The sequence below is a fragment of the Mustela nigripes genome, chromosome 12 (genome assembly GCF_022355385.1).
Source record: "Mustela nigripes isolate SB6536 chromosome 12, MUSNIG.SB6536, whole genome shotgun sequence".
In the NCBI taxonomy this organism is placed as follows: Eukaryota; Metazoa; Chordata; class Mammalia; order Carnivora; family Mustelidae; genus Mustela; species Mustela nigripes.
In genome coordinates, this window is record NC_081568.1 from 80,663,325 (window position 1) to 80,681,214 (window position 17,890).

General features: G+C 37.5%; 1 protein-coding gene across 1 annotated transcript in view; it reads left to right on the top strand.

Annotated features, from left to right (window-relative positions):
- KCTD16 (potassium channel tetramerization domain containing 16) overlaps positions 1-17,890 on the top strand; it is a 265,676-nt gene that overhangs the window by 30,877 nt on the left and 216,909 nt on the right. The window lies entirely within an intron of this gene.

Below are 17,890 nucleotides of genomic sequence, written 5' to 3' on the forward strand. Positions count from 1 at the left end.
CGATGCGGGACTCGATCCCAGGACCCTGAGATCATGACCTGAGCCGAAGGCAGCGGCTTAACCCACTGAGCCACTTAGGCGCCCAATGATCGCTTAGTCTTACTGGCTTCTCTCCTTCCCAAGAGGGCAGTATGTTATCTCCCAACAGCCAGTCTCTCTGTTGGGAAGAGGTGGGTTATAAGATGAGATCTTCAAAAGTGATGATGTCATTTGCATTCATCCAAAACAATTAATTTGAGCTCTTTTTGGCATACCCTTTAGCACCATTTTTTACTTGTCCTCCTTTGTCTATTCCACAAGTACTTCACTGCATGTCTTCTTGGTGCTGAGGACTAGGAATAAAGCTGGGGCAAGAAAGATGCTTGCCAGCAAGAAAGGGAGGACTTAGATGATTAAGTAGATTAAGTAGATGACTGTAATCCCTCGCAATGAGCACAATGCTATGACAGAAGCAAGCGTGAGAGGTGGGAGAGCAAACCGTGCCGGAAAGCCTATGGAGACACTCAATAAATGCTCGATGGATGAGACAAGAGACCTAAAACTGCAACTTCCTAATTGTGTGATTTTTGGCAAGCCTGGGCCTCAGTTGTCTTATCTGCAAACTGGGGATAATAATATTTTCTAGACAGCCTCTCAGAGTTTTTATGAGAATCAATTAAAACAAAACACTTAAAAGCACTTAAGAAACCATTTAGCACTTAAGAAACCATTATTCTATACAAGGGAGTTGTTAGAAGAAAGGATGTTTTTCTTTCTCGTGTTGTCTGTGGTCATGGTATCTGAATGTGGACTAATTAAGAATTTTGGGTAAATTTCTTGGGAGAATGGATTTCAGCCGAAGAAATGTGTCTATGGAAGTCCCTGAGAGACTTTATCTGAAAGTACATTTTCCCCCTTTTTAAAAAATTGTATTATGTTAATTACTATACAGTATATCATTAGTTTTTTTTTTAAGATTTTATTTATTTATTTGAGAGAGAGACAGTGAGAGAGACCATGAGTGAGGAGAAGGTCAGAGAGAAAAGCAGACTCCCTGTGGAGCTGGGAGTCTGATGCGGGACTCAATCCTGGGACTCTGGGATCATGACCTGAGCCAAAGGCAGTCATCCAACCAACTGAGCCACCCAGGCGTCCCTCATTAGTTTTTGATGTAGTGTTCCATGATTCATGGTTTGCATGTAATACTCAGAGCTCCATGCAATACGTGCCTTCTTTATAAGAGAAAAACATATGACATGAACCCCAGAGACAGTGGTGAAGAATCTAATTTAGTTTGCATTTGGAGTGAAGAAGATTCTCAAAGACTTTTTATTTCTTTTTTAAAGGGCTTTTGAGGCTATGTTTACCTCCTCAACTCCTGTTTTGAGAGGCCTCTAAACTACCAGTGATTAAATTCATTTAATCCCCTAGAAACATTTAAAAATAGCATAAACATAAACTATCTTGCCTTTTTGAATACCAAATAGGTGATTGACATTAATGCCAAGGAAACTACAAGAAGAAACAAGGTGGTCTTTATAATCAAGGGTCATATAGTCTAACTGATGGACTAGGAGCACCAGACATAAAATGATAATGAATGATAGCTATAGAGTATATGCATTGTACGCGAAATGGGTCAGAGAGCTTGTCATAGGCTTATAAAGACATTGAGGTTCCACTGGCATTTGGAGGATGGACAAGATTTGGATAAGGTTAAATGGAATGAGGGAATTATTCATCTGTAGTGCCAGTTTTTGAGCTAATATTAATGGCTCCCATTTATTAAGTGCTTTCTATCTGTCAGACACGTGGTAAAAGCTTTATGTGTATGACTCCATTTGAACCTCATAACAAACATATGAAGTTGCATCCTTATTTTACATAAAAGAAAGCCTAGTTTCAGAGGATAAAGTAATGCGTCATTAGAGACAATGCTGATATGTGGTAACCAGGCTTTAAACTAAGCTATAACTTATTCTAAAGTCTGTGTTATTAACCACTGTATTGTGTCACTTTCTGACTCTGTGTACACTGGAAAGGTTTCAAATGAATGACTCACATCCACTGAGGAATTTGTCAGCATTTTTCAAACTTCGTGAATATCTGCTTAAATGAGAATCTTCCTTCTGTCCTTTCCTCCTTCCTTCTACCTTCTTTCTTCACTCCCTCCTTTTTTTATCACAATATATGGTGGCTTTTCTTCTCTTTGTCTTTTTAATAGTTAATTTTTAAATTTTGAGATAGTTTACATCTAATAAAGTAGTAAAAAAAAAAGTCTCCAGCACCCTTCACCTAGCCTTTCTTTATGTTAACATAGAATGTGTACCAAAACGAAGGCATTAACCATAGTATAATACAATTAGCTGATGTACAGAACTTAGTAGGATTTCATCAGTTTTTTTCTAATGTTCTTCTTTTGTTCTAACATCCAATCCAGGTTGCAGTAGTGCATTTAGTTGCCATGTCTCTGTAGAATCCTCTAGTCTGTGATTGCACTTCAGCCTGTTCTTGTCTTTCGGAAAATTGACACTTAAAAAAAAATTATACAGAGAGTGCTTATGCACAGGAGCAGGGGTGGGAAGGGGCAGAGGGAGAGGGGGAGAGAGAGAAAATCTGAAGCAGGCTCCATACTCGGTAAAGAGCCTGACCCAGGCTTGATCTCATGACCCTGAGATCATGATCTGAGCCCAAATCAAGAGTCAGAAGCTTAACCAACTGAGCCACTAAGGTATCCTTAGAACCTTGATTTTTTGGAGATTGCTGGCCAGTTATTTTGTCTAATGTGTGTTGTGTTTTCTTATGATTAGACTGGGATTATGCATTCTTGGAAAGGATACAGGAGAGGTGATGTGACTTTAGAGGTGTGTCTCATGTCCAAGAGTTCTTGATGACAATACATGGTTTTAAAATGTCCCTAAATGCTGCCGGATTGTTTAGGCCAGTGAGGAGACAGAAGAGGAAATGCATCTCTTAAAACAACAGATCTAGGTTGTACAGGCGTTGGACATGGGAAGAGATGAGCTCTGCTTCCCCACCTCACTGTGCATACTTGGAAGTTGCTACAGTGTTGAAGAGGACAGATTCCTCTGTCAAGTCATGCATGGTCCTTGAGGTCCTCTTAATTCTGAAATTCACTCTGTAGGGTCTAAATTGTTGTCTGAACTTGATTTTCTGACTTGATAGCCTGGGGATAGTGATAGTGGAAAGAAGGGCACTAAATGAGTAAAAAGCATTCCAAATAATGCAGTTCCTCTCTGACCTTACTCATGTCCTCAAAACACTTTTCAGGAGCATTAAAGGATGGGGTTGAAAACCAGACATGCAACTTTCATTATGGTTGAGGTGGAAAGATTATATTAAAGGCACTCATGTCTGGGAATAACAGGATATTACAGTAGAAGCACTCTTTTCACAAGAGCCTTTGAATTTTACACACAGATAGGAAATTGCAATCAGATCAATTAAAGGCATGCTAGTTTTTACACTAATCCCTTTCTTAATCACTGACTTTGGTGGATGTTTTAATTTTATTCAAGGAGGCAAGAGAGGCTTGTGTGTGAATAAAAATGAAAGGACTGTGAGTATAAAGACTTTATCACTAGTGCTCCCCTGTTGAATACAGCGATTTTCTGGTTACCTGATCTGAAATGAATTGTAAGTCAGTGGCATAAGAGAGTACAATACAATAATTCAGGGTACCGTGTTTTGCCTACAAAGCATAAATATTTGAACACTTGCATTACCATTTCTGAATGAGTGGATTAACTAGCTATGAAATATTAACTCATGTTCTTTTGGGTATGATTGAAATATTACATTCAGTATTTACCCCCCACAACCCCCCCCCCAAATCCCTGTGTTCTATGAAATGTGAAAAGAATCTCATTTCACTGTCTTGCTTCATTTAACTAGTGCCACTTCTACGATATGATATGGCAACCATGTTGCAGCTGAGAGTTTAAGATTTTCATTGTGCTCTTGGGAGGATCAGTATACAACTGTACCCCACCTTACCCATTTTCTCTGAAGACTGTTAAGTTCAAATTTATAAATTCAGAAGAAGAGCTGGCAATCTAAAGAGTTTTTTTTTTTAACTTTTATGTTTTATAAGCTTACTACTTTAAGTATTAAAAGGTATTAAAGCAAGATACATTGTTTGTACTTCCAAGACCAGGATCTCCTTACCAACATTCTAGTTTACAGACAGGAGTCACGTTAGTCTTGTCTATGAAACAATACAGTTCTTAGCAGGTGACTTTTCATAGAAAATGATAGGCATTTCACCATTTTTAGCATCATCATCATCATCATCATCATTATTATTACTAGATAAATAATATGAACCATAGACAATTACTTTTCCCCCTAGGTAACACATTTGTCACTTTCCCATCTGATATTCTGCTATTGTCACATATTTTAATTCTACATGTACCTTAAATCTCATGAGACATTGTAATTATTTATAGAGTCCACATTTATTTATGAACCAATAGTAATACAATATTATTAACTAAAATTCATAATTTATTAAGATTCCCTTGCTTTTTACCTAGTGTCTTTATTCTGTTCTAGAATTAGAGAATATGTTTGGTCATCTCATTTCCTCAGGCTCCTCTTGGCTGATATTTTGCTCATGATTAGGTTAGGACTGTGGGCTTTTAGGAGAAAGTACACAGAGATAACCTGCCATTTTTATCATGCCATCTGAAGAGTACACACTATCAACATGACTTACCACTCTGATCTTAACCTTGATCATTTGGCTAATGTTGAGGTTATCAGGTTTCTCCATGATAAAGTTGTGCTTTTTTTCCCACTTTGCACACTGTATTCTTTGAGAAGAAGTCACCATGCACAGCCCACACTCAAGGAGTAAAGAGTTATGCTTCTTCTCAAGGGAAGAATACCTACATAAATTATTTGGAATTCTTCTGCACAGATTTGTCTCTTCTTTCTCATTTATTTCTTTATTCAATCATTTATTTATGTTGTGGACATTTATTTTATTCTTGGAGTTATAGTGCAAGTTTGCATTATACTTTAGTTTGTTACTCAATTTCTCCCACCTTTGGCCCTTGGGAACTCTTTTATTTGGCTTTTGTGTTCCTTTGACATACTACCACCTTGTGGGTTTTTTATTTGTGTATTTCTGTGTGTGTGTGTGTGTGTGTGTGTGTGTGTGTGTGTGTGTGAATGCTTCATTATTTTGGCATTCTATAAATCTATAAATTCTTCCCAGGCTTATTTTGAATATTTCCTATTCCAGTCCCAGGATCAACCATTTCTATGAAGAGGACTGGTTTCTTATATTGGATAATGGTATTAGAAATCAAGATCTGGGTGCTTGGTGTGCTTCACGCCACTTGGGTGATACCGCTTCTAGTCTCTGTCATCTGACATGTGGTATACTAACCACATATGTATGCATACTTATGTTATATGGTATACATATAATATTAGGCAGATTGTGTAACCATCTATAACTATGTTAAGCTAAATATGCATTCATTTTGATGACTCTAGTTCTCAAATCCATTACTATGTGGATCATTCTAGCTTCCTCCCCTAGCTTATATGTAAACTCTAACAGTGAGAACCAGTTCTTGCTATCTGCTGTCCACTATCTGCTGTTCAGTTCTGGTATGCATGTGTAGTAAATTCAGAATTGTTAACCTGTATCTCATGGGATACAACTGTATGGTGCTTATGTACAGTTTCCTTAACTTTTGGTCTTACAAACTCCCTTCATTTCCAGTGTTACTTAGGTCAGGACCTTTTCCCTCCACCCTCTTCAGTAAGGTTATTTTTTAAAAATGCAGTATGACTGTATTGTTTTGGTTCTTCTCTAAAAAAAATCCCTTTGTTTCTGCATGTTTTATTCTGGATATTTTCTTCTGACCTATGTTCACTAACTCTTCAGCTAGGTTTACTTGAAACATTAAAAATCTTTGGGTACTTAATTTTGATTATCAGATTTTTTCAGTTATGTTTTTCCACTTGGTTCCTTTAGGTAGTTTTCAGTTCCCCATCAAAATTCTTAGTTGTGTGTATCATCTCTTGGAACATATTAAACATAGTCTGTATATCATGACAGTATTATTCGGATCCCATACGAGTTTGTTGATCTTGTCTATTTTCCCCTTTTGGTTTGTGATCCCTTTGTCTTATCTCTTCCTGGGTTTAGTTGGTTTTTTATTGAATTCCAGACACTGTATTTGAAAAAACTATTAGGGTAAAGTGAACTCTAAGATGGTATTCCTCCAGAAAGGGTTTATTTTTGCTTCTAGCAAGAGGCTAGAGTCAACAGAAGTCCTGGATTACCTTAACTCAAATTCAAGGATTGAGATGATTTGAATCAGGGCTTCTACCATTGTGAAGATTGATGTATTTATGGTTTATGGGCCTTTAAGGTACTCAGAGCAAAGCATGGAGAATTTCTAAGGCTCCTCATCATTAAGTGGACTTAGGACTCCAAGTTTTGTCTTTCTAACTTAACAGTTTCAAAATCTGTACTCAGGTTCTTAGTCATTTCTTTTGGGATTGACTGGTCCCCTGTGAAATCTGTAAAAGATGTTTTTGGGTCAAATGATTTATAAGGCCCTTGTGCGTGGAGCACAGAGTTATGCTTAAATATAGTTCCTACCAACTTTTATTTTAGTTGTGAGACTAAGAGTATTCATAGGAAACACTGAGAGCCAGTTGGATAATGAGATGCTAAACTGCCTTACATAGGCAAATCAAGACTAGCAGTATCTATATTAAGTTGGTTGCCTATACAATATAAGGTACATAAAGGAGAAACTGGTGACAGTTGCTATCTAAGCCAGGAACTGACCTGATAGACTTCCTGTTTCCTTTTTTTTTCTTTTCTTTTTTGGTAGGTTTGTTTTATTTTGTTTTGTTTTTGAGAGAGAGCAAGAGCATGGGTGGGTGAGGAAGGGGCAGAGGAATAGACTGAATCTCAAGTAGACTCCTCACTGACAATGGTGCCCAACATGGGCCTCAACCTCACGACCCTGAGACCATGACCTGAACTGAAATCAAGAGGCAGATGCTTAACTGACTGAGCCACCGTGTGCCCTCTTTTCTACTTTTATACTTCTCAATCAGGTATACTCTCTGCCGAGATAGATACATGACCCAATCTATCTCAGCTTTAACAAAATCACCCTTTTAGTAAATTAAATCTGTGTTTTGTTTGGGGTTGAAGAAATACCTCTACTTTTAGATATCTTTCCCAATGGGCCTTCAGAAGTGGACCCAATTTCTAGTTCCTCACCTTCCTTGTTTAGCTATGCCAAGGAGTCTTGGTGGTATGATTAGAATTCTAACTTTGTGTTTTTGTGGCATTTTGAACTTCATATCCTTTATCTGTAAGTCAAATGAAATGTGGTAGTTAATGTGAAACTCCTTAAAAGTGAAAATCATGTGTGGATTATGCATTATTAATATTGTCTTGGCTTGCCATCAGATTGTGGAGATAGTAAGATTAGAAAGCTCTGGATATGGGAAGACTATATTGATGATTCTTTTAAGAGAGCTGATTGAGACCCTCAGGAACCTGAATTATGATTTTTTTATTCATTCATTTTAACATTTATTCTTCCATTTATTTATTTAATAAGTAATTACTGAGTAACCCAGGCCTGGCATTGTACTAGATGGTGAGGATTGCAGAGCAAATATGCACAGTCTTTGTCCTTGAAGAGCTTACTGTATACTGAGGGGGATAGAAATTAATCAATGAAGCACATTAAAATAAATGTGAAGTCGCACTGAGATGGATACCTTGAAGGAAATGACTGTAACTTTAAGAACATATTTGGGGGGATGGAGGGTTTCACCTCGTCAGAGAGATCTGGGAAAATGTCCTCAAGCAAGTGATGGTTGCTATGAGACTTATAGATAGGGAGTTCAAAGAACTACCATCTACAAAAGTCCTTAGGTGAGAGGAAAACTGACATGTTTGGAGACATTAAAGACATTCAGAATGTCTGGAAGATAGAGGCAACAAGGAAGTGTGGGATATCAGGTGGGGCTGAGAGGCATGCGAGGTCCAGATCCTGCAGGGTTTCATGGCCATGGTGAGTATTCTGCTGTTTATCACAAGGACATTGGGGGAGCTGTTGAAATGTGCTGGGGAATAGAATTGTGGTCCCCAGATCAGGTGACATGTGGGCAGAGAGATGGTCTCCAGCAGGCTTCCTATCAGCTGGTTGACTCTTCCATTTTCTACCATTATGTTGACAGAGAAGAGTAATTTAATGTGAATTTTTCAATGCAAGCAGGATCTGTAAGTTTATGCCCAGGAGAACATTATCGAAAAGGCACTGACCGTAATTCCAGGTAGCATTAAAAAATCATCAGACTACTTCCATTTGCTCAATGAATAAATGGTAGCTATTTTTCAGAAGTCATTAGGATAAAATCAAGCCAAATTTGGCATTGGGTTACATCTACTAAACATTTAAAGATGAAAATATTGAGAACATTCAAACAATTAGATTCTTCCTTTATCATGTTTAAAATATAATGGAATGAAATGGATAGTATGGAACTTTGATGGTGCTTGATTTTTTAATTAAATTTTAAATATTTGGTTTGTGTTAACTTAGGAGGAATTGGAGGAATTGGATTGTTTATGTTGTTTCCATATCCTGTTAAGTAAAACACATCAAATCACTAAATAATAAGTGAACATTGACCAGGTACCATCACTGTACCATAGCCCCTACTGATTTTCTTTTTCTTTTCCTACTCATCTTCCCTTTCTAGTCCCTTTGATTTTTGGTTTATTGCCCCAGTCCCACATCACTTGATTTATTGAGACTCCCCTGGCCATGAGGAAGATATATCAGTTAGAACATGAACTCTGAAGTTAGTTTTATTCACCTGGCTCTCAGGAACACCAGATGTCCACAATGTGATCTTGAGAAAATCACTGAACTTCCCATTGTTCAGTTTTCTTTTACTTCAAATTTCAGATAATGTTGACTATCTAACTTGGGATACTATGATAATTAAATTACATAATTATGTAAAATGCTTTTCATAGTTTCTGTGAGTTTCCAGAGAGGACTGCAATAATATCTCCCATCTCCTATGTCCTTTTACAATGTGACCAGCTTCTCTGACATCAAGAGGTGGGGCTCATGTCCTCTCCGTGGCTTGTGATTACTTTGGCCACAGAATATGGTGGAATGATGCCTTGTGACTTCCAAGGCTAGGTCATGAAAGGCACTGCAGTTTCTGCCTTGTATGCTGAGATACTCCCTCTTGGAACACTGAGTTACCATGGAAAAATCCTGATTACCCTGGGGAAGCCCAGGCACATGGATAGACCACAAGAAGGTGCCTGGTCAAAAGGTCTAGCTGATGTCCCAACCAACAGCCAGCCTTGATTGCGAATTGTGTCAATAAAAACGCCTTCACTTGATTTCAGTTCCCAGCAGTCAAGTTTTCCTAGCTGAGATTCCAGCCATCATGAAGCACAGAAAAACTTTTCTGGTATGCCATTTGAATTTGACTTGTAGAATCTATAAATGAATATGATAAATAATTGTTTTAAGCTGATTGTGGGATAGTTATTAGTAATAATTGCAACAATTTTCAATAAATTCTAGCCATTATTAACATGGCCATGATCAGTATTATTACCTCTGTCACAGGATAATTTATATATAGTACATTACCAACAAACCAATATAAACAAACCAAATTTAACTTACCATGAATATACATAAAGTCTAGGAGATGTTGTAGAACATGACTTTATTTCCTTACCAAATCAGTGTTGTTGTCGGTGGGCATCCAAGAGTGCCTTCTCTCGCAGGCCTTCCTAACACTTCTCTAATTTTCCTGCCATCTTTTTGGCCCGCCCCCCCTCTCCCAATCCACCCAGGGTTCCAGTTTTGGTCTGGAGAATGGTGCCTGGTCTATTTCCATGATAAATGACTGACCTCAGGTGAAGGCTTGTGAATTTCAGATTCTTCATCTGAGGTATAAATACTTATTGAGCTCCTACTATGTATTATTTGGGACACAGCAATGAATAAAACAGACCAAAATCTTGCTGTTATAGAGCTTACATTCTAGTTTGGAGAATCATATTCTGGTTTGAGCCAAAGAAATAACTGAAATCTATGGTATGGTGGAAGTGGGTAAGTACTATGGAAAAGCATAAAGCTGAGAACGGAGAAAGGGAGTGTGGGGGTCAGTGCTGTCGTTTTAGAGAGGGTAGCTGAAGATGACCTTATTGAGAAGATGGAATTTCAGTAAAGTCCTAAAACAGGCAAATGAGAAGTCATTGTGTATATCTACAGAATGTATTTTATGCAGAAGGGCCAGAAGTGCAAAGACCTGAGGTGGAGCAGGCATGAGTGTTTAAGGAGCAACAAGAAGGCCTCTGTAGCTAAAGCGGGAACTTGGCAGGAAAGGCAGGCAGAGAGGCAAATGGGCTACACAGGGTCAAGTTTTATATGACATTGTGAGGGCCCTGATTTTGATTTTGAGATGTGAGAGCAATGGAAGGTTTTGGATAGAGAAGTAATATCATCTGACTTTTGTATTCACAGACTCCCTCTGACAGCTATGTTGGAAATAGCCTGGAGAGAGACAAGGTTGAAAGCAGGGAGGCCAGTGAGGAGGCTACTGCAATTATTAGGTCAGGGTAGAGTATGACTTGGGCCTTGGGCTAGAAGAGGGTGAGAAATAGCCTCCAGCTTTGCTGATGAATTGGATGAGCCCAAGATGCCCTCAGGTTTTCGTCCCAAAGCTAGAAGCATCTAATTATCATTTCTGAAAGAGGAAGACTATTAGAGAGAAATCTCAATTTTTGAATGTTGAGATTGAGATGTCCATTAATTTCTACAGGGAAAGAACCTTTTAAAAGCGAAATATTGCCTGCCTCTCTTAAAAAAAAAAAAAAAAAACCCTTCAGTGTTATAATATTAACAGACTCTACCTCTTTACTTGATCTTATCAAAGATCTTGACCATGCAAGGCAGATTAACTCACTCTCCTGCTTAAAATTATCAAATGGCTTCCACTGTATTTAAGATAAAATCTAATTCTTTGCCACAGTCTCCAAGGTCCTTCCTACATGTATTACCTGTTCAAAGTATCTTGTAATACCCTCTTCTTCATTCATTATGCTACTACTATAGGGGCCTTGATTCTGTCTCTCAAACATGCCAAGATCATTGCAGTCTTAGGAACTTGGAGTTGCTGTTCTCTCTTTCTGGAATATTCTCTTATTTTCTGTTTCTTCTGTACCAGAGACTCTTTGTGATTATTCAGATTGTAGACTATGTGTTTCCTTCTCAAACAGTTCTTTATAATCCTTGTCATTATGTCCATAGTGCTTCTCATCCTCACATTTTATTCATTTATTTATTTATACATACATCGATGCCCTCCCCCAAGGTATCTTATCTGAATAGTTTGCTACTGTAGTCCCAGCACCTAATACAATGTCTGGCACATATTAGGCACTCAGGAAATATTTGTTAAGTGAATAAAGTTAGGAAGAAAAGGAGAAGGTAGAGAGAGAAAAAAAAAAACTATTCTCTCTTATAATCAAATAGAAAACATATATCACATATTGTCTTTTTGTTGACTACAATTTTGCCTCCTTTGTTGATTAATGCATTTTATGTTTTAGACTTTATATGTTGCAAAGTATTTTACAGGGGTTTGTTTTAATAATTTTAATAATTTTTATTAAAAATTGTTTTAATAATACAAAGTCAGTAGGTCCAGCTATCTCCAATTTACATATGAAAATGAGGCTCAAGGGACAAGCCTTCTCTGCTTTTAAGTGATAGTCTGACCTGACCTTGAATCCCTGGGTCTTGACTTTGAATCCTGCATTCTTTCCACACACCTTTCTAGTTCTCTATAATACCATGGGCACTGATACTGTCACAGGCAGCAGTGTGTAGCCAAATGGGTCAGATAAATTTAGAAGTGGTCTCAAATTTTGCTGACTAGAGTCTTTGCCCATTTTAGAACCAAAATCAGAATTTATTAATATCTTCTGGCTCTAGAATTTTTAAATAACTTTCTTTAATTTACATACATATTTCTAAGACTGCTGGGAATATAACTGGGAATAAAAAAACTTCCAGAGTACATGTTCCTTTCAAAATTTTTACCTGATTTTAAAGTCTCTGGGGGCTTTGTAATCTCTGAGAAGTCTGGATTAATGGTTGGTTCCCATGTGTTCACAAACCACAACACTTACCACAGCATTTATAGCGAGGTGAGGGGCTGTGACTGATTTCTACCTGAGGATATTTCTGGCAGAGCTGTTCAGGAGAGGACCCACCGCATACGGACTTTTTCTGCAATAATCTGCTTCCATGTCATTGTACCCAGGGGCAAAAATAATGCCCATTTAAGAGGTGTGATGCTTCAAGGGGCAGGGGAGACAGACTGTTTCCAAGGATTCAATAGTCCAGAAGTCGCAGAGTTGACAGTTTTCTTTGGAATTCTTTGCTCTTCCTTACTCCACTTCCTGAGTTTGCCTCTGCTTACTGCGCTCAGAAATCTATGTGTTTTGGGGGTAGGAGAGGGGTTGGATATACAAAATCTAGCCTTTGTTCCAAGAAGTATGCAGTTTAGTAGGAAGATATAAAATTTATGCTCAAACAACTATAATGAAAGTTAGAATTTGGAATAGATGCAGCCTAGAATGGTTAAAATCTTGCTGATTAGAGTCACACTGACTCAGAGTTCAGGTTGTTGACTCTCATTTGGGTTGTTTTGGACAGGATACTTAACCTCCCTAAGACCTGGTTTCCTCTTTTATAACACTGACTTAACAATTTGTATATGTATTATTACATGTAATTGAATCCATTATATATTTGTCTAAGTAGATCAATATAGTTCTTGACAAATAGTAATTGGTCAATAAATGTTAGCCTTATTATTATATATCTATATATGTTTTTAAATGGTTTCATTTCTCCCTCTGCCCTTAATAAATGACTGCATTTTAAATTGAGGAAATACTATCAGTAAAGTATGAAATGGGAATATTCAGGATGTCTGAGGGAAATGGCCAGTCCCAGTTTAGCCAGAGTCTGGGATCTGTGTGAAGTTTTGAAATACAAGATAAATCTGGAAGGGTCAATTAAAGTAAGGCTTGAAGGGTTTTGAGTAACAAACTAAAGATTCTATATTTAAATCAACAGATGGGGTCAGGTAGTGAAGGATGGTATTCTGTTTAAAAGGGAAGTTTGGAGCCAAACTACCTGATTATTACTGCATGATACTGGGCAAATTACCTAATTTCTCTCTTCCTTAATTTCTTCATTTGTATAATATTACCTGCATCATAGGCTTATGGGGAACATTATGAAATAGGACATGTTCATTATGTAGCTGGGAGCCTGGGGAAACACTAAATGGTTATCATTACTATTATTTGAAGAGAACAGAGTAGTTAATTTGCAAGTGGCAGAAACAAAAGACAATACTTTCAGTGTTATTTTGTAGCTAAACTGGGCATGGTGATGTATTTTGAGTAAGACAGCCATAAAATGTGATGTTTAAAACCTCTTCTCCAATCCCTAAATGTTTGGTTTTTCTCCTAAGAATTCCCACCATTATTTACTCAGTCAATTTCTAGCTGGAGGTAATTTTAAGAATGCAAAGTGGTATGTGCAGATACAGCTTCCATACACTACCCTGCCACTGGCGCTTGTGGTCTGTGATACATCAAGATAGCTCAGAGTAAATCTATTCCTAAGATGCTGAAGGTACATGAGTTTTTGTACATTGAATAACTTAAGCAAACAATGAGGTCCTTCTTTGGAAAAATGCTGGAATTAATTTATTTTCCAAATGTAAGAGAGACCACTATCCCATTCATCATCTTTTTAAAATCCAAGTATTCGTTTATTTGGGTGAGCAAAAGGCTGTATGAACAACATCTACTGAACAGCACAATGGAGAAAGCTACCAAAAGCCAAAGAAAGCTACCAAAGCTACCAAACCCTGATTTTTTTCCTTTTCTGCCTTTTCATTATTAATTTCTGACTGTCATTATTAATTTCCAGTGTGTCACTTTTCTCTAGGTACAAACTTTGGACAGGTGGCTTTAATGGTTTTCATGAAAACTCCAAGTAGGTGAATACTAAGTAGGAATGTCACTTCTTTAGGAAAAGTTAATGAACCAAGGTATTTACCTTTGATGAGTGTGGGCTAGGCTGGCAATGGCATCTGCAGCCTCACAGGCGAGTTTTTCTCTCAGTAGGGTTCAACCAGATGACAAAGAGTCAGTCCATTGAATTCTTCAGATTTCGGGGTGATGAGGAGGCTCATGTCAGAATCGTAATTGAAGATTTTGCTGGAAAAGACATGCAACGAGATCATGCTACATTAGGCAAGTCTTCAGGCAGAGGATGTGTCCATTTCATCCATCTCTATCCCTAACTCAAGGATTAGAGCACAGCAAGCATAGTCTTAGCAGCTTCTTTGTTCTCACCTTGTTTTGTATTGTTTTTCTCCTCCCCACTCCCACCTTTTCCTTCCTCGCTATGAGTGGATGTCTCTCATATTAGGAATTAATTTGGTCAATAACCAATAGGAACTCAGTAGGTCATTTCTACGACCTACTGTTTGAAGCCACACCTGCCATTTCTAGTTCTCTTCCTAAACAGGGTAAAGTTTTATAATACAGTGCATCCTTCTGGGAAGGAATCACGGCTATATCCGGGATAGTCTATGCTTGAAGATGTATGGTCATCTTGCTATGTGCCACATTGAACTCCTTTTCCTTGTCATCTTTATCCATAAGCTAGCATGTTTTCTCCTCCCATTCCATGCCTTATAGGTAGATTCATATCGACCGATATCATATATTTATATACTGTATCATTATATATTACAGACAGACATTCTATGTACCATTCCTCTTCTAGTCACACAGTATTGGAATCTGGGTACCAGTAAGCCCTTTTTTAAAAAAATTATAATAATCCTCAAATGTCTATGAAAATAGTGAGTGTTGTGTAATGAACTTCATAATAGGGACTGTGATACTTCATGTGTCCTTGTGTCTTTATGAGGTCCAGGATTGTGACTAGCACAAAGTAGGTCTTTAATACAAGTTTACTCATCAAACTGATTGCTTATTTATTAAATTTATTCTGCCTTCAAAAATAGGGATCAACTTTATGTAATTCCTTGGACTCCTCTCCCCATTTTTTTTTTTTTTTTTTGGTTGTTGTTGTTGTTCAAAAATGAACTTGTTGCTGGCCTATGGCTATAGAAAATAACAGAATCAGATTTTTGGGTTTTTTAGAGAGGACTGCTTGAGCATCTTTCTCTCATTTTCTAAAGATGTTCTGCCTGTCGACAGGAGAGGGATTTATAGCAGACTTTTTCTTCTACTAAAAAAAAGTGTGTTTTATTACAATTTGAAATAGCAGCTATTTGAAAGTACTTGACCCTGAGAGATTAAATGACTCTAAAAGAGGGGAAAAACATACGTGCACCAAGACCGAATTCCATGCTAATGAATCTGGAAGTTTGTTTTATAATGGGAAATTTATGAAGCAGTTTTTTCATATAAAAGTTCCTGTGTTTTTTTTCTTCAGGGTTTAAAAGAAAAAAAGGAGATTTGTCATCTGTGTGTTTTTACTAAATCACCATCACATTGATTTCCATGTGGGACTTGAGGAAGAAGTAGGTAGATGATTATGGGTATCTCTAAGGTAACAACCTGTTATCTACGGACCAGTGTATCTGAGGCCTGGGAAGGTCTCTGTAGAAAACCAATCTGGTTGGCAAATGTATCTTCCAAAATGCATTATATTTACTTTCCTTGAGATGGAGAGTAAGCTGGCAATTGGACCAGAATACCTTATTCCTTCCATTTGAATGTATTAACTCTCACCCCAATTACTTTCTGATAATTGAGTGAAGAGGCCAGGTCGCCTTTGACTTTGGGTAAGATGTAGTTCCTGGAGCTCAAAGTGATTTCAATTCTAAAATCATTTCATTTTGCTTCAGACAGTGACGGGCATATAAAACTACCAACATTCAGCAAAGAGGAAATCCTAAAAATCCTAAAATCCAGTCATAGGATTTTTGAGGAAATAAAAACTTTAGAGAATATCTCACTTTCATACAGATGATAAAATGGAGGTCTGGAGAAATTAAGTGATTTGGTGAGGTCATCCAGATATTTACTGGCAGAATTAGATCCCTAAAAGCAGATTCCTTTCATATACAATATTTATACAATATTCCATCATATATAATCATGTTGGGAGATATTAATAGTATAAATGCCAGGCCCATATTGTATCCATTTTTTTGTTTCCAGAAATTATACAGGGATGCTTTTAAGTGTCCGTTGGATAAAATATGATTATGGCCATTATGTTGCTATTATCTGGGTTTGAATCCAAGCATTTCAGATCTAGATTTTCCTTTCTTAAATTTCAACTTTATTCTTCACTGAACAGAAATCATCTATGGGAATAGGTAACATCATCATTTGGACAAAAAAAAAAGTATAAGATGGTTCTTTGCAGTCAAACAAACATCATATTCTACATTCTATTCCTATTACTTGGAGTCTAAAACCAAAGAAACTCTTCAATCATTCTAAACACTATGACTTTGGCCAAAATAATTGACTTCTGTAGGGGCCTTTTTTTTTTTTTTCTCCATTAAAAAAAAAAAAAAATAAATCAAGGAGGTTAAAAAGTCTGGTTCTCAGAGAAAGCCTGTCAGAACACCTGTTTGGGGTAAATCTGTTTGGGGTTCCACAAACAGAATCATCCCTAGATAAGCTTATAGGAACAGAGAATATATTTACATCCACAAGTTCATTATTTCCTGTGCTACATTAAGAAGCACAAGATCAGTGAAGACAAGCAGCTGAGACATCCAGTAAGTCCCCCAGGAGTCTTTTAATAGTGAGAGTCTGTCTGCCTGAGTTCCCCTGAGGCTGGGTAGAAAGGACTGCCTTTTTAAGAACACTGACAAAGCAACAAGAAGTCCTAAAAGGTCTAATAAATAAGCAATCAGTTTGGCTGTTTTGGGGCTGTTCATCATGTTGCTAGAGGAAATTGCTTGCTTACTGGAAGTTTTAGGATTTTTTAAAAAGATTTTATTTATTTATTTGACAGAGAGATCACAAGTGGGCAGAGAGGCAGGCAGAGAGAGAGGAGGAAGCAGGCTCCCTGCTGAGCGGGGAGCCCGATGTGGGGCTGGATCCCAGGACCCTGGGACCGTGACCTGAGCTGAAGGCAGAGGCTTTAACCCACTGAGCCATCCAGGCGCCCTAATTTTAGGACTTTAATACTACTGCATGTGACTAATATGAGCCACCAGTGATATTATATATTTATGTAAGTGTGTGTGATCAAGATCTTCCATACAGAACCTGAAAAGGTGTTTATTGATATCTTAAAATCTTCAAGCTATTAATAATCTTTTTGATTGGGGAGTAGTGAGAAATAAGAATATGCAAGGTGAATAGTGGGGCCAAAATTTTGCCTTTTGTAAAGTAATATGTAAGTCATAATTACTAAGATACATTTTGTGTCTCATTTATCATCTATTTTATATTTGAGTTACTTGTACGTATATCTGTATCCCTACCAAGTACTAAGTTCTTAGAGGGTGGGAGTGTGTGTATAATTTACCCTGATATTCCACAAAGCACAATATTAAACAACTGAATTTAAGGAATTGTTTACTTTCCAAAGTGCTCCCGTGGCCACCCACAACAGAGCCACAATTTCATGGAACCGTAAAGTAAATGTTCATGAGTTGTGAGACTAATTGCTTTTCAGGTGCAAGGTAGGACCTATTCACTTGAGGACCCCTAAAGCTAGCGAATCATTAGCACCAACATGTTTGTTTCAAGTTTGCAAATCCT